The sequence below is a fragment of the Cajanus cajan genome, chromosome 8, assembly GCF_000230855.2.
Source record: "Cajanus cajan strain Asha chromosome 8, NIPB_CcT2T_4, whole genome shotgun sequence".
In the NCBI taxonomy this organism is placed as follows: domain Eukaryota; kingdom Viridiplantae; phylum Streptophyta; class Magnoliopsida; order Fabales; family Fabaceae; genus Cajanus; species Cajanus cajan.
In genome coordinates this window covers 30238355-30252439 of record NC_138524.1, presented here as the reverse complement: position 1 = coordinate 30252439, position 14085 = coordinate 30238355, and the positions used below count along the sequence as shown (strand labels likewise).

General features: G+C 38.6%; 1 non-coding gene across 1 annotated transcript; it reads right to left on the bottom strand.

Annotated features, from left to right (window-relative positions):
- Positions 1–7239: 7239 nt before the first annotated feature.
- On the bottom strand, positions 7240–7345 carry LOC145951017 (small nucleolar RNA R71). The gene has a single exon (XR_014428843.1). It is a non-coding gene; the product is annotated as a small nucleolar RNA R71 (small nucleolar RNA).
- Positions 7346–14085: the final 6740 nt, after the last annotated feature.

Below are 14085 nucleotides of genomic sequence, written 5' to 3'. Positions count from 1 at the left end.
CTCCGGAAACTTGAATGGAGAAGAAGAACGAAAAGGAGCTTGAACAAAGGGGGAAGAACAAGCTTGCGGACTCAGCTCTCGGACAAGGAATCCGTTCTCCTGCTACTAGCACCTAGGGTCACCAAGATTCACCACCGAGAATTTGAGAGAAAGGGAATGAGTGAGGGGAAAAGAATGAGAGAAGGAGGAAATGAGGGAGAGGGAGGGAACGGGGGTCTCACATTACATCAAATTTCAACGATCAAACCGTTGAATTTAAAAATTTTAGTGCATAGATCAAATATGCAAATTTTAAAAAAAAATAAAAAATTATCTGATACTTCGTTTCATTAATTCAAATCAATGTACTAAATGATTTTATGATTATCTATTAATTTGAATTAATGAAATGAAGTATAAAATATTTTTTAATTTTTTTAAAAATTTGCAGACTCAGATCTATGCATTAAGGAACTTTAATTTCAAGGGTTGGATCGTTGAAATTTATGCAGAATATGTGTTATTAAACGAAGTAAGTTTAGATAGACTTACTCCTAAAGTAAAAAGATCTCTCCTCACACACACACACACACACACACACACACATATATATATATATATATATATATCATTAATTCAAATCAATACTTTTATAAATATCCGTCAATTTGAATTAATGAAATAAAGTATAAAATTATTTATAAATTTTTTAAAAAAATTTATAAATTTGATCTATGCATTAAGAACTTTAAATTTAATAATTGAATCGTTGAAATTTGATGTAAAACATGAATTACTGAATGGAATAAGTCTAACTAGACTTACTCTTAAAATAAACAAATACCTCATCATATATATATATATATATATATATATTGAATTCAAGAAATACATAATACAAAAAATTGAAACTAATATACCTCATAGACTTGATCATCGGTCGGATTCGAACTCAAATTAGTCAATCCAGCCAAAACTGACTAGAATAAAACTAGGTCCGTTTTCCGACTAATTTTAGTCTTCAGATTTGTCATGCTCGGGTTAATCGGTTTTCGGATGTCTCGGTTGGTTTCAATCAGGTTAAGCTATATTGGAATTACATTTTTTTTTTCGCCTTTGTGAAATAAATGAGGTTCTAAATAATCACTCGTTACATCGTTCAAAATCTTCAAAATTTTCGTGCTTATATTGATATTTGGCAAGCTTCCATCTGGAAGTGGGTCAAGCTAATTCTTCAATAAAGTTGGCACTCTATGATCTAAAAATTCTAGCTGAAACTGTTTCTTGCAAAATAGTTGGCAGTAAGTTATTATTAAAATAAAAGATAAATAAACAAAAAGACTATGGAATCACTAATGTGTACAATTTTAAATTGGGGTTGCAATCGCGATTATGGTCCCAGTAATTGTGAGTATTACGATGTGAATTGTGGTTATTATTATAATATGAAATTATTAATTATTTGTATTAAATATAAAAAAAATCTATAATTATTGATATGTCTTTTATTTTTAAGGATTAATACATTTTTATTCTTTTTTTTTTTTAAAATATATTATTTTAATGAATAATTTATTTTATTTTAAAATTAATTTAAAAGTAAGAGAAACACAATAGTGATTGGATTAATTCTCACTTAATATTTGTCATAATTCCTCAAAAGCATATTGTCTCATTGACATATAAATAAAAAAATTTAAAGGTACACACATCTAGACAAATTTCAAATAGACAAGAAAAAAAATTGTGACACCCTCTACCCCAACACAAATATACAACAAATATAACACACAATATTCTGAATAAATGAAAACTTTCATAATTTAAATACTTGTTTTAAATAATAAAGGAGTAAAAGGTTCACATCCATAATTCATAAGTCAAATCTCAAATTCGGAATTACAAATTAAGAATTAAAGTCAAGTTTTCCAAAATGAACAAAAGACAATGATTTCCTAAAACTAATCCTAACTAAGCCCCAATTCACATGTCCTATTAGAGCATATCCAATAATAAGGTCTAAGCCTCATCACCAACATCCTCATGCTGATGATCACCTACAACACAATAAGACACGCATAGAGCAAACAGGGGAGTGAGAAACACACTAGTACAAAAGAGGTGTACTACGTCGGTCATTTTCAGCTTTTTACGTCAGAAAACATACCGACGTAGAAGCGGGAGACGTAAATTTTACGTCAGATTCGCAAAACCGACATAAATTTACGTCGGACATTACGACATTCGACGTAAAAAAGTAGGAAAAAAATAAAAAAAAAAAACATAAAAATGCCAGCAGAACGACCCGTTCTCCAAGCAGCACAGGCCGTTCTGCTTGCAGAACGGCCCGTTCTGATTGGAGAACAGGTCGTTCTGCTTCCAGAACAAGCCATTCAGCTTCGTATAACAACCCAAAAGAAAACGCCCACTACCTATACAAATAGAACAACCAAAAAATCAAATAAAACAGATAGCCAGAGTAGCAATGCGAAGTAGAAAAGTGTTAAGGAAACCTTGATTCATACCTGAGGAGCAGCAACAATGTGCAAATGAGTAACAAAGGATTCATCCCTCTGCAAAAGACAAAAAAAACGATTCAGTAACAAAGGAGAGGGAGAGGGTTTAGAGAGAAAAAAAATGAAAAGTGAGGAAGAGTGAATGCGCGGTGTGCCTCGCGCTCTCTTATTCAAATTTGCGTCCTTTTTTACGTCGGACCTGGTAGGGTCCGACGTAAAAAGTCCAATCTACGTCGGACACAACACACCTCCGACGTAGATTGGACTTTTTACGTCGGACCGTACCAGGTCCGACGTAAAAAAGTTCGCAAAAATTACAAAAATGCCACCGCATTTTTTTTACGTTGGATTTAAGTATTTCTAATGTAAAAGGGGTGACGTAATATGCTAATTTTCCACTAGTGACATCTTACTCGGGTTCAGGTGTAAAAATAACAATTAGGCAACACACACACACAAATCATAATAAGTACAATTATAGCTACACATTAACCAAGTGCAAATTCAAGTTACACATGCTTTTAGACAAGTAGCCTCATATAACTTAAGAGGGGAGGGGGGTGAATTAAGTTATCCAAATTTACCTCTTTTCACTAGTTTTTCGAATTACTTTCTTATAAGTTCAATTTCTTAGATAAATTTATATGTAAAGAACAAAGATGCACTCTACTTTGAACACAATTAAAACAAATAATTAAAAGTGTAAAGAGAAGAATTGCAAACTTGTTTTATATTGGTTCGGCTAATCCTGCCTACGTCCAGTCTTCAAGTCTCCTACTTGAGTTTTCACTATTCTTGTAATTCTTACAAGACTTGAATCCTCCAACACCTTGGAATTTCCTTTCCTTGTGTTGAGATTCAAAACTACCAAGGAGAATAACACTTTCTCCTTTTTACAGATTGAATGATGGAATGAGTATTACAGAATTACTTTCTCCTTTTCACATTAGAGTTCATAACCCTTTCTTGAAAAATTATAAAGATTTATAGTCAAGTATTGATGGAGGACCATCCTTGAGACATCATATAGGGCCTATCACAAGGTCCATGGCTAGGAGAGTAGAGGAAGATGAAGAACACAACACACCAAAAGCCATGATCATCATGTGTGTGGATTTTGGGCCCTCTCCTTAGCTTGTTGCTTTCCTATCCTATTTTTCCCTTGTATTTTGGGGTACATTAGCTATTAGGATTTTATTGTGTATTTTTATTTAGCCTTTGTATTATGGGGCAAAAATAGGCTTAGGATTTATTTAGGGACTTAACCTTGACTAGTAAGGTCAAAAGTCCATTTCTTTCATTTTCTAGGACTAAGGGTACTTTAGTCTTTTTGGAGAGATGAGAGCCATTTCGTTTGGGCTGCATCTAGGGTTCATTTAGGGTTCATTTGGGCTTGAAATTTTCGGCCAAATGCTCCCAAGAAACCCTAGGATGCTCTCCTATCTCTATAAGTACTCTAGTCCCTCCACCTTGTACCCACTTTGGAATATATGCATTTTGAGTGAGCCTTTGTGCCTCAAAATGCTTCCTTAGTCTCCTAGGGTCCTCAGGCCCAACCTCCTCTCCTCTCTACCCTAAAGAGAGTTTGAGTTTTCCCTTGAGTGGCCTCCACCAACCCTTGGTGGAGAGAGCTAGCCAAGAGCACCAAAAACACCTTCCACCTTCCCACCTCCATTTTCGTCCACCTTCACCTCCACCCTTCAATATTGTTTTTCCACCACCCTTGAGGAACATCCAGCCATCATACTTCTTCCTAGACCGTGGAGAAAGAGGGAGCTCCTCCTTGGAATCCAAAGAACACACAATGGAAGGAAGGAGCCCATCATGTGGTATCAAGAGCCATGGTTGTCTTCAAGGGTGACTTGTTTCCTTCTCTTGTGTCTTTAAAATTTTTCCTTGTCATGTCTATGTCTTCTTACATGTCTTAATGTTATCTTTGATGTTGTCTTCTCAAATCTTGTTTGAAATATTATGTTCTTGTTGAGTGGTTCACTACTTGTTCATGAGCCTCCTTGTTCTCCTTTAGGTTTCTCTTAAAATAGGTTCTTTTGTTCTTTTCTCTATTTTGTCTTGGCTGGAAATTTTCGTTTCAAGAAAATGATGAACATGTTGAATACTACATGAACTCCATTTTGATCTTTCCTCATCCAAGTTTTGTCAAAGTTTATGTTTCCCTCTCTTTTTCTTTCTTCTTAAAATTCAAAATCTATGTATGACACACCTTGGTTTTCATGAAACATGAAAAATGATGCATGACACCTCTCTCCTTGTGGCTGGCTGAACCATATATGTCCATCTTAGAAGTCAATCTCGCATGATAATTAGCCCTTAACATGCTCCAAGATTTTTTGAGTTTCTATGTGTAACTTGTATCTTGCACATTTATGGTTAGCCACTCTTGCATGCCACCATCACCCCTTATCTTGTTGCCCATTTTATGAGTCAACCAAGTGAGATGTAAGTCTGAAATATTGCTGAACATACTGCAAAAATCTGCACCTAACAAGAAGACAAAAGTACCATAGACACTTCACCCAAAACTTGCCATTTACATGCTACTAGTCCTTTTTGTCCCCTTCCTTTTTTTGTGTAACCTTGTAAACCACCACAAGTGTAAAAACCAAGCAACATAATAAAAAAAATAGTATCAAAATCTGATCCCATGGGCTGGCCAAAAAGCTGGTGCGAAAATTGAATGGAAAAGAAAAGAAAAGCAAAAAAAAAAATTTAAAAGGAATTGTTGCTAAACTTGTGGACTTGGACCTTTCTACCCTACACATTTGGACTTGGACTTGGACTATTGATGAGTCATTACTTTCCCCTATTTTCTTACCTTTCTGTACTTATTTTAATCTCTGATTTGTGCTTAATTGTTTATATTCTGCACTATTTTCTATTTGGGCTTTAATTGGACCGGTAATTCATATTTTAGCTAATTTGAATTTTCTGCATCTAATTATTCCAAATTTCATTTTCAGGGCAGTTTAATAATTAATTGGGCTTGGAATTAATTTAGGACCTCAAGTGGAGCTGCCACATCATTTTCCACCTCAGCATTTAATTGCAATTTGTATTTTATTTTATTGTTTTATTGGGTCAGACTTGTATGGTAGAGGGGCCCAATTTCGTTTTAGGTTTAGGGCTGACTTGGCAGCCACTAACATGAGAGGCTGAAGTGACTACGTGAACAGTAGCCTCCCCTCTCATTCCTTACGTTTTTTGGTTTCCTGGAGCTACAGTTTTATGTTTTCTGATTCCTTGTTGCTTTAATTGAAGTTTTGCTCTCTTTAACTGCCATTTTTCGTTTTACTCTCTTCTTTTCCTCTCATATGCATTTTGTATCTGAACTGAACCTCTACATTTGAAATACAGATTATCATTTTCGTTTGTTTCTCTGCCATTTTCGTTTTCCTTCATTTTCGTTTCTGTTTCTGTTGCATTTTAATGGAAGGCTAAAAACCCAGGGTTTGGTTCCTTGAGCAGACTGCAATATCTATTTGAGGTTTTATATGTATTTGAATCTGTGTTCTGCTTGGTTCTTCTTCATTGAACCTCTGAAACATTTTTGATACCTGTGGGGAGGTTTAATGTTGTATACGTTTGCTTAATTCGTGTAGGGAAATCTTGAGTTAATCTCCGCTTAGTTGGTTAACTCGGATGGAACAAGGATTAAGTTATGAACAGAGAAATCTTTTGAGAACCAGGGATAAAAGAATTGCAAATCTGAACAGGGAACCAATCCATTTTACTTACTATTTTATTTCGTATCATTGTGTATAAACTGAAAATTCGAATACAAACCCCCCCACTGTGTGCTTAAGCCTTTAACAGTAAAAGATGGTCCTTGGGAGACGACCTAGGAGTCACTTCCTAGTACTACATTTAATTGTATTTATTTGACCGGATACGGCTTCGATCAAATTTGGCGCCGTGTGGCTCCAGCCAGATCTTGAAAAAAACGTCGTGTACTATTTCTTTTGTATTTTTGAAGTTTTATTTCACTATTTTTCCAAACTTTTATAATTTTTTAAAAATAGTTAGGTTTGGAATTTTGTTCTCAACTTTTTTGTGGTGGTGTCTTATGATTTTAGGATGATGTTGGTGCATTAGTTTTGATATTTTCTGAGCTTTCATGGAAATTCCAGTTTACCCCTACTGTTCACGTGTCCTGATGCATGTGTTGCATGTAGTGCATGACTAGGAGCAACCCAGGTCTTTTGCATCCATTTGATCCTGAGATTGATAGGACATTCCATAGATTACTTAGAGAGCATATCATTCCATCTTTAAGTAGTGATAGTCATAGTGTTAGTGATTGTATAAGTGTTGCATCTGAACTTCATTCAAGTCAACAACAAAACATGGGTGAACATAATGGACCTCGTGAGAGGACTCTTAGGGAGATGGCTGCACCTGATTTCACTTATGAGAGTTTGTGCATCCAATATCCTGAAGAGGATGTTCCTTTCGTGCTTAAAACTGGACTAATTCATTTGTTGCCCAAGTTTCATGGTCATGCAGGTGAGGATCCACACAAACATCTAAAGGAGTTTCATATTGTATGTTCTACCATGAAGCCTCCTGATGTTCAAGAGGATCACATCTACCTGAAGGCATTTCCACATTCATTGGAGGGAGTTGCTAAAGACTGGCTGTATTATTTGGCTCCCAGGTCCATCACTAGCTGGGATGTTCTTAAAAGAATGTTTCTGGAGAAATTTTTCCCTGCCTCACGGACCACTGCAATCAGAAAGGATATATCAGGGATCAGGCAACTTGGTGGAGAGAGCTTATATGAGTACTGGGAGAGATTCAAGAAATTATGTGCAAGTTGTCCCCACCACCAGATTTCTGAGCAGCTCCTATTGCAATATTTTTATGAGGGCCTGAATAGCATGGAGAGGAGTATGATTGATGCTGCCAGTGGAGGAGCCCTTGGTGACATGACTCCGGCTGAGGCTAGGCAATTAATTGAAAAAATGGCCTCCAACTCCCAACAGTTCAGTGCCAGGAATGATGCTATTGTGCTCAGGGGAATTAATGATGTACCTGCTGATTCTTCTTCATCTTCAGATAGGAAGCTTGAGGGGAAGCTTGATACCTTAGTCAGTTTAGTCACTCAACTTGCCATGAACCAGAAATCTTCATCTGCATCTGCTGCAAGGGTTTGTGGCATTTGCACTTCAAATGACCATCATACAGATTTGTGTCCATCATTGCAGCAGCCTTCTGATATTCATGCTCCTCAAGCATATGCTGCCAACATTTACAACAACAGACCTCCTGTGCAGCAGCAAAATTATGACCTCTCCAGCAATAAGTACAATCCAGGTTGGAGAAATCATCCTAATCTCAGATGGTCTAACCAGCAGCAGCAACAACAGCCATCCCCTCCTTTCCAAAACAATGCTGGTCCTAGCAGATATGTGCCTCCTCCTATCCAACAACAACAACAAAGACAACATGAAGCTCCTGCACCACCAGCTCCTCAACCTTCTACTTCTGAACCTTCATTGGAGGAGTTAGTGAGGCAGATGACTCTTCAAAACATGCAGTTCCAACAAGAAACCAGAGCTTCCATTCAAAGTTTGACAAATCAGATGGGGCAGATGGCAACTCAGCTAAATCAGGCACAGTCCCAAAATTCAGACAAGCTACCTTCACAAACTGTGCAAAATCCGAAAAATGTGAGTGCCATCACCTTGAGATCTGGCAAACAAATTGATGTTCCTGCACCCCCAGCTATGCCTACACCTTCACCTGAGCCTACACTTGAGAAAGAAGGCCCTACAGGTAGTAGCAAAAATTTTCATGCAGCTGGACCTTCTTCTAGTGCTGCACACAGTGATGATCTACATCAGCCTCCTATCCCTCTTCCATTTCTGCCAAAATCAATTCCAAGCAAAAAGATGGAAGAGGTAGATAAGGAGATATTGGAGACCTTCAGGAAGGTGGAGGTGAACATACCTTTGCTGGATGCCATCAAGCAAATTCCCAGATATGCAAAATTCTTGAAGGAGCTGTGCACCCACAAGAGGAAGTTGAAGGGCAATGAGCGAATCAGCATGGGCAGAAACGTCTCAGCACTCATAGGTAAATCTGTTCCACACATTCCTGAGAAGTGTAAGGACCCAGGTACATTTTGTGTACCTTGCATTATTGGTAACAATAAATTTGAAAATGCCATGCTTGATTTAGGAGCTTCAATTAATGTCATGCCTCTGTCTATTTTCAATTCTTTGTCTCTTGGTACCTTGCAACCTACGGGTGTGGTCATTCAGTTGGCCAATAGGAGTGTTGCTCACCCCACAGGTTTTATAGAGGATGTCTTGGTTCGGGTTGGTGAACTAATTTTTCCCGCTGATTTTTACGTTCTCGATATGGAGGAGGGATTCTCCCATGGTTCTGCCCCAATCATTTTAGGTAGACCATTTTTAAAAACAGCCCGGACCAAGATTGATGTTTATGCTGGCACATTGTCCATGGAGTTTGGTGATATTGCTGTTCATTTTAATATTTTGGATGCCATGAAATTTCCTTCTGAAGCTCATTCTGTTTTTCGTGCTGAATTGATTGATGATCTAGTTGATGAGCATATTCATGATTTTGATTCTTCTCATGCTAAGAAGCATTCATTTTCACTTGATTTGCATAGTTGTCTTCCATGCATTGAGTCTGAGTCTGAGTCTGAATCTGAATATCAATCTGAATGTGAAACTGATTATGAGGCATCTAAATTTTACACTTTGGGTGCTGTACCTCTTGCTCTTGATTTTATACAGTCAGAATGCACTAACCATGTTGCAGGAAGTACAAAAGAATCTGACTTGCAGGTTGAGGTACAAGCTGCGGAGCCACTTCTCCCTTCTTTGGTTCCTTCTGATGTTCAGCCAACACCCACACCAGAATTAAAGCCTCTTCCAGAGAACCTCAAGTATGCTTACTTGGAGGATGATGAGAAACTGCAAGTGATCATTTCCACCTCCCTTGATGCTGTTCAAGAGGAGAAATTGTTGCAGGTTCTAAAAAAACATAAGAAGGCAATTGGTTGGACCCTGGCAGACATTCCTGGCATTAGCCCATCCACATGCATGCACAGAATATTATTGGAGGATGGAGCTAAACCAGTGAGACAGCCCCAGAGGCGACTCAACCCTGTCATTTTGGAAGTTGTGAAGAAAGAGGTGACCAAGCTTCTACAAGCTGGGATCATCTATCCTATTTCAGACAGTCAGTGGGTGAGTCCGGTCCAAGTGGTCCCCAAGAAGACAGGCCTCACTGTTATCAAGAATGAAAAGGATGAACTCATACCCACCAGAGTCCAAAACAGTTGGAGGGTCTGTATTGACTACCGAAGGCTCAACCAAGCAACAAGGAAGGATCATTTTCCTCTGCCCTTCATTGATCAGATGCTTGAGCGCCTGGCAGGTAAATCTCATTACTGTTTTCTTGATGGGTTCTCTGGTTATTTTCAGATTCATATTGCTCCTGAGGATCAGGAAAAGACCACATTCACCTGCCCTTTTGGTACTTTTGCCTATAGGAGGATGCCTTTTGGCCTATGCAATGCCCCTGGCACATTCCAGCGATGCATGCTTAGTATCTTTTCTGACTTTCTTGAAAATTTCATAGAGGTGTTTATGGATGATTTTACTGTTTATGGATCCTCTTTTGATGCATGTTTGGATAGTTTGGATAGAGTTCTGAATAGATGCATTGAGACTAACCTTGTTCTTAATTTTGAGAAATGTCATTTTATGGTAGAGCAGGGTATAGTTTTAGGGCATATCATTTCTAGTCGGGGCATTGAGGTTGACCCTGCAAAGATATCTGTCATTGCACAATTGTCTTACCCCTCTTGCGTGCGAGAGGTGCGATCTTTTCTTGGCCATGCAGGTTTTTACAGGCGTTTCATTAAGGACTTCAGCAAGAAAGCCCTTCCACTATCCCGCTTGCTTCAGAAGGATATTGAATTTGAATTTGATGCCAAGTGCAAGGAGGCATTTGATTGCCTCAAGACAGCCTTGACCACCACTCCTATCATTCAGGCACCAGACTGGACAGTTCCCTTTGAGCTGATGTGTGACGCTTCAAATTATGCACTAGGGGTTGTCTTAGCACAGAAGGTTGACAAATCACCTAGGGTGATATACTATGCTTCCAGGACCTTGGATGCTGCTCAAGCAAATTACACGACCACGGAAAAGGAACTTTTAGCTATTGTTTTTGCACTTGATAAATTTCGATCATATTTGCTTGGTTCTCGTGTAGTTGTTTTTACAGATCATGCAGCTCTAAAGTACCTGTTGAAGAAGGCTGACTCAAAGCCTAGGCTGATCAGATGGATGCTCTGGCTTCAAGAGTTTGACTTGGACATCCGTGATAGGAGCGGAGCACAAAACTTGGTGGCAGACCATCTTAGTAGGATTGAGAGAGCTGAGGACAGTGCTGATGTCTTACCCATCCAGGATAACTTTCCTGATGAAAATTTGTTAATTGTTTCTTCTGTTTCTGTTCCTTCCCCCACCCCTTGGTTTGCGAACATTGTTAATTATTTAGTTGCTTCTGTTTTTCCTCCTTTAGCATCTAGAGCTCAGATTGATAAACTCAAGAGTGATGCTAAACATTATGTTTGGGATGACCCCTATTTGTGGAAGTTTTGCAGTGATCAGGTAATCAGGAGATGCCTGCCGGACCATGAGATTGATTCCGTCATGCAGTTCTGTCATTCTTCTGCATCTGGTGGTCATCTTGGCATTCAGAGGACAGCTCGCAAGGTGCTTGACTATGGTTTTTACTGGCCCACCATCTTCAAGGATGCGTGGAAGATTTGCAGCACTTGTGAGCAGTGTCAGAGAGCAGGAGGATCCCTTACATGGAGACAGCAGATGCCTCAACAGCCCATGCTATTCTGTGAGGTGTTTGATGTCTGGGGTATTGATTTCATGGGTCCTTTTCCCGTCTCTTTTGGTTTTTCATATATTCTCCTTGCTGTTGATTATGTTTCAAAATGGGTGGAAGCCAAAGCCACCAGAACTAATGATGCTCGGGTTGTTGTGGATTTTGTCAGATCTAACATATTTTGCAGGTTTGGAGTACCCAGAGCCATTGTTAGTGATCAGGGCACCCATTTTTGTAACAGATCCATGCAGACTTTGCTCAAGAAGTACGGGGTAGTGCACAGAATTTCTACACCCTACCACCCCCAGACTAATGGGCAAGCTGAGATTTCAAATAGGGAGATAACGAGGATCTTAGAGAAGATTGTGCAGCCCAACAGAAAAGATTGGAGCAATAGGCTAGAGGATGCTCTCTGGGCACATAGGACTGCTTACAAAGCACCCATAGGGATGTCTCCTTATCGGGTTGTCTTTGGTAAGGCATGTCATCTTCCTGTGGAGATAGAGCACCGAGCCTACTGGGCTGTGAAGACCTGCAACTTCTCTATTGATCAGGCTGGAGAGGAAAGAAAGTTGCAACTGAGTGAGCTTGATGAGATCCGCCTTGAAGCCTATGAGAACTCTAAGTTCTACAAGGAGAAAACCAAGAAGTTCCATGACAGCTTGATAGCTAGGAAGGACTTCGTGGTTGGTCAGAAAGTTCTCTTGTACAATTCTCGGCTCGGACTCATGGGTGGTAAGTTGCGTTCTAAGTGGATTGGACCCTTTGTTGTTACTAATGCATTTCCTTATGGTACAGTTGAGGTCAAAAGTGAATCCACAAACAAGAGCTTCAAAGTTAATGGGCACCGTCTGAAGCCTTTCCTCAGCAATCCATCCCTGTTGAATGCAGTTGAAGAGGAGATGTCTCTGCTCGACCCTGCTACTCTTCCACCATGACTTAGGGAGTTTTCTTTTCCCTTCTCCTTCTTTACTTTTATTGCACTTGTCCAGATTTATTGATTGTTCTGATTGCTCTGATCTTCTGTTTGGGCCACATTGGGACAATGTGTGATTTAAGTGTGGGGGGACTGTTTTAGCTTGATTACATGTTTTTAGGGTTTATTTGTTATTTTAGGTTTTATGTTTAGGTGTTCTGTACAGCTTTGCATGTTTCTCTGTGATTTCTGGGTTTTGATTGTTTGTAGGCACTGACTTCATTCTTGGATAGGAGTTTCTTGATACTATATGGTTTGAAATCCCTGTTTTTCTCTGCTTGGAAAGATGATTTTGAGGTTTGAGAGGTTGTTTTAACTGTGAAAAATATACCCTGTGTGAGGATTTGAGCCACTCTCTGTTCTTACTTGTGTGTTATGCCTCTTGATTCCCTGCACAGTTGCCTTGTCTTGACTCTTTTTGATACTTCTTGATTCACATGCATGTTTGGATATGATTAAGGCATTTTTGTTCTTATAAGCCTCTGGCCAAATAAGCTTACCCTGAATTATCTCCTCTGATAACCCCTGCTGAGCCTATTTCCCCTTCTTTTGTTTGAAGCTCATTACAAGCCTTAAGCGAAAAACCATGATTACCTTAACCTTAGGGAGTTTTGGAGCTTTGGAATTGTTTTGGGAATAAGTTCTTGAATAAGTGTGGGGGTGTGTATGTTTCATTGGATGATATGTATTGGCTAGTTGATTCCTTATGCTGTACATTTTACTTCTCTGCATGTTATCTTTTCTCATTTCAAAATTCGTGTGTACTGTTCACTATGTAATTTTCTCTTAAAAAAAAAAAAAAAAAAACAACAACAAAAAAAAAAAAAATTAAAAAATTAAAAAGAGAAGTTGTTTGAGGCAAGAGAAAGAGGATTGATCATCGTAGAGGTCATTAGAGGTTTCTGGGTTTGTTTCTTGTGCGTATTCTTGACTTATTCCCCATTGCTCCTCTAGTTCCTCTGGTTTGTAGTTATTTATCCCATATGTTTTCCTCTACCCTGTCCTTGACCTCATTACAACCCTAAAAAGACCTTTTGATCCTTATGTGCATGTTTATTGGGTGTTGATTTTAGAGGCTTGCCAAGTCTATCTGTTGCTTGTTTTTCATGAGTGCTTTGAGAGTATACAGTTGCCTAGACACTTGAGAGATACAGTGATACAGTGCATCTTGTGAGGTTCTGTTGCTTTTGATTCACCTCTTGAGCTGATTGATTGTCTTGCCATGTCTTGAAATGCTTGGATGAGTTCCATAAGTATCTGGTTTCTCTGACTCTTTGCATGTTGGATGATGTCTACTCTTTTTCTTTTCCCAGGATTCATTGAGGATTGTGTAGATCTGTCTGTTTTCTTCTTTGTATTCTTGTTTCTGTTTCTTCCTGTTGTGTCACTCTCTTTGACGTCTCTGGAATTGTTCCTTGCTCTGTTTTTTTTTATTTTGCCCAGGAGTGCAAAAGGCTAAGTGTGGGGGAATTTGATGAGTCATTACTTTCCCCTATTTTCTTACCTTTCTGTACTTATTTTAATCTCTGATTTGTGCTTAATTGTTTATATTCTGCACTATTTTCTATTTGGGCTTTAATTGGACCGGTAATTCATATTTTAGCTAATTTGAATTTTCTGCATCTAATTATTCCAAATTTCATTTTCAGGGCAGTTTAATAATTAATTGGGCTTGGAATTAATTTAGGACCTCAAGTGGAGCTGCCACATCAT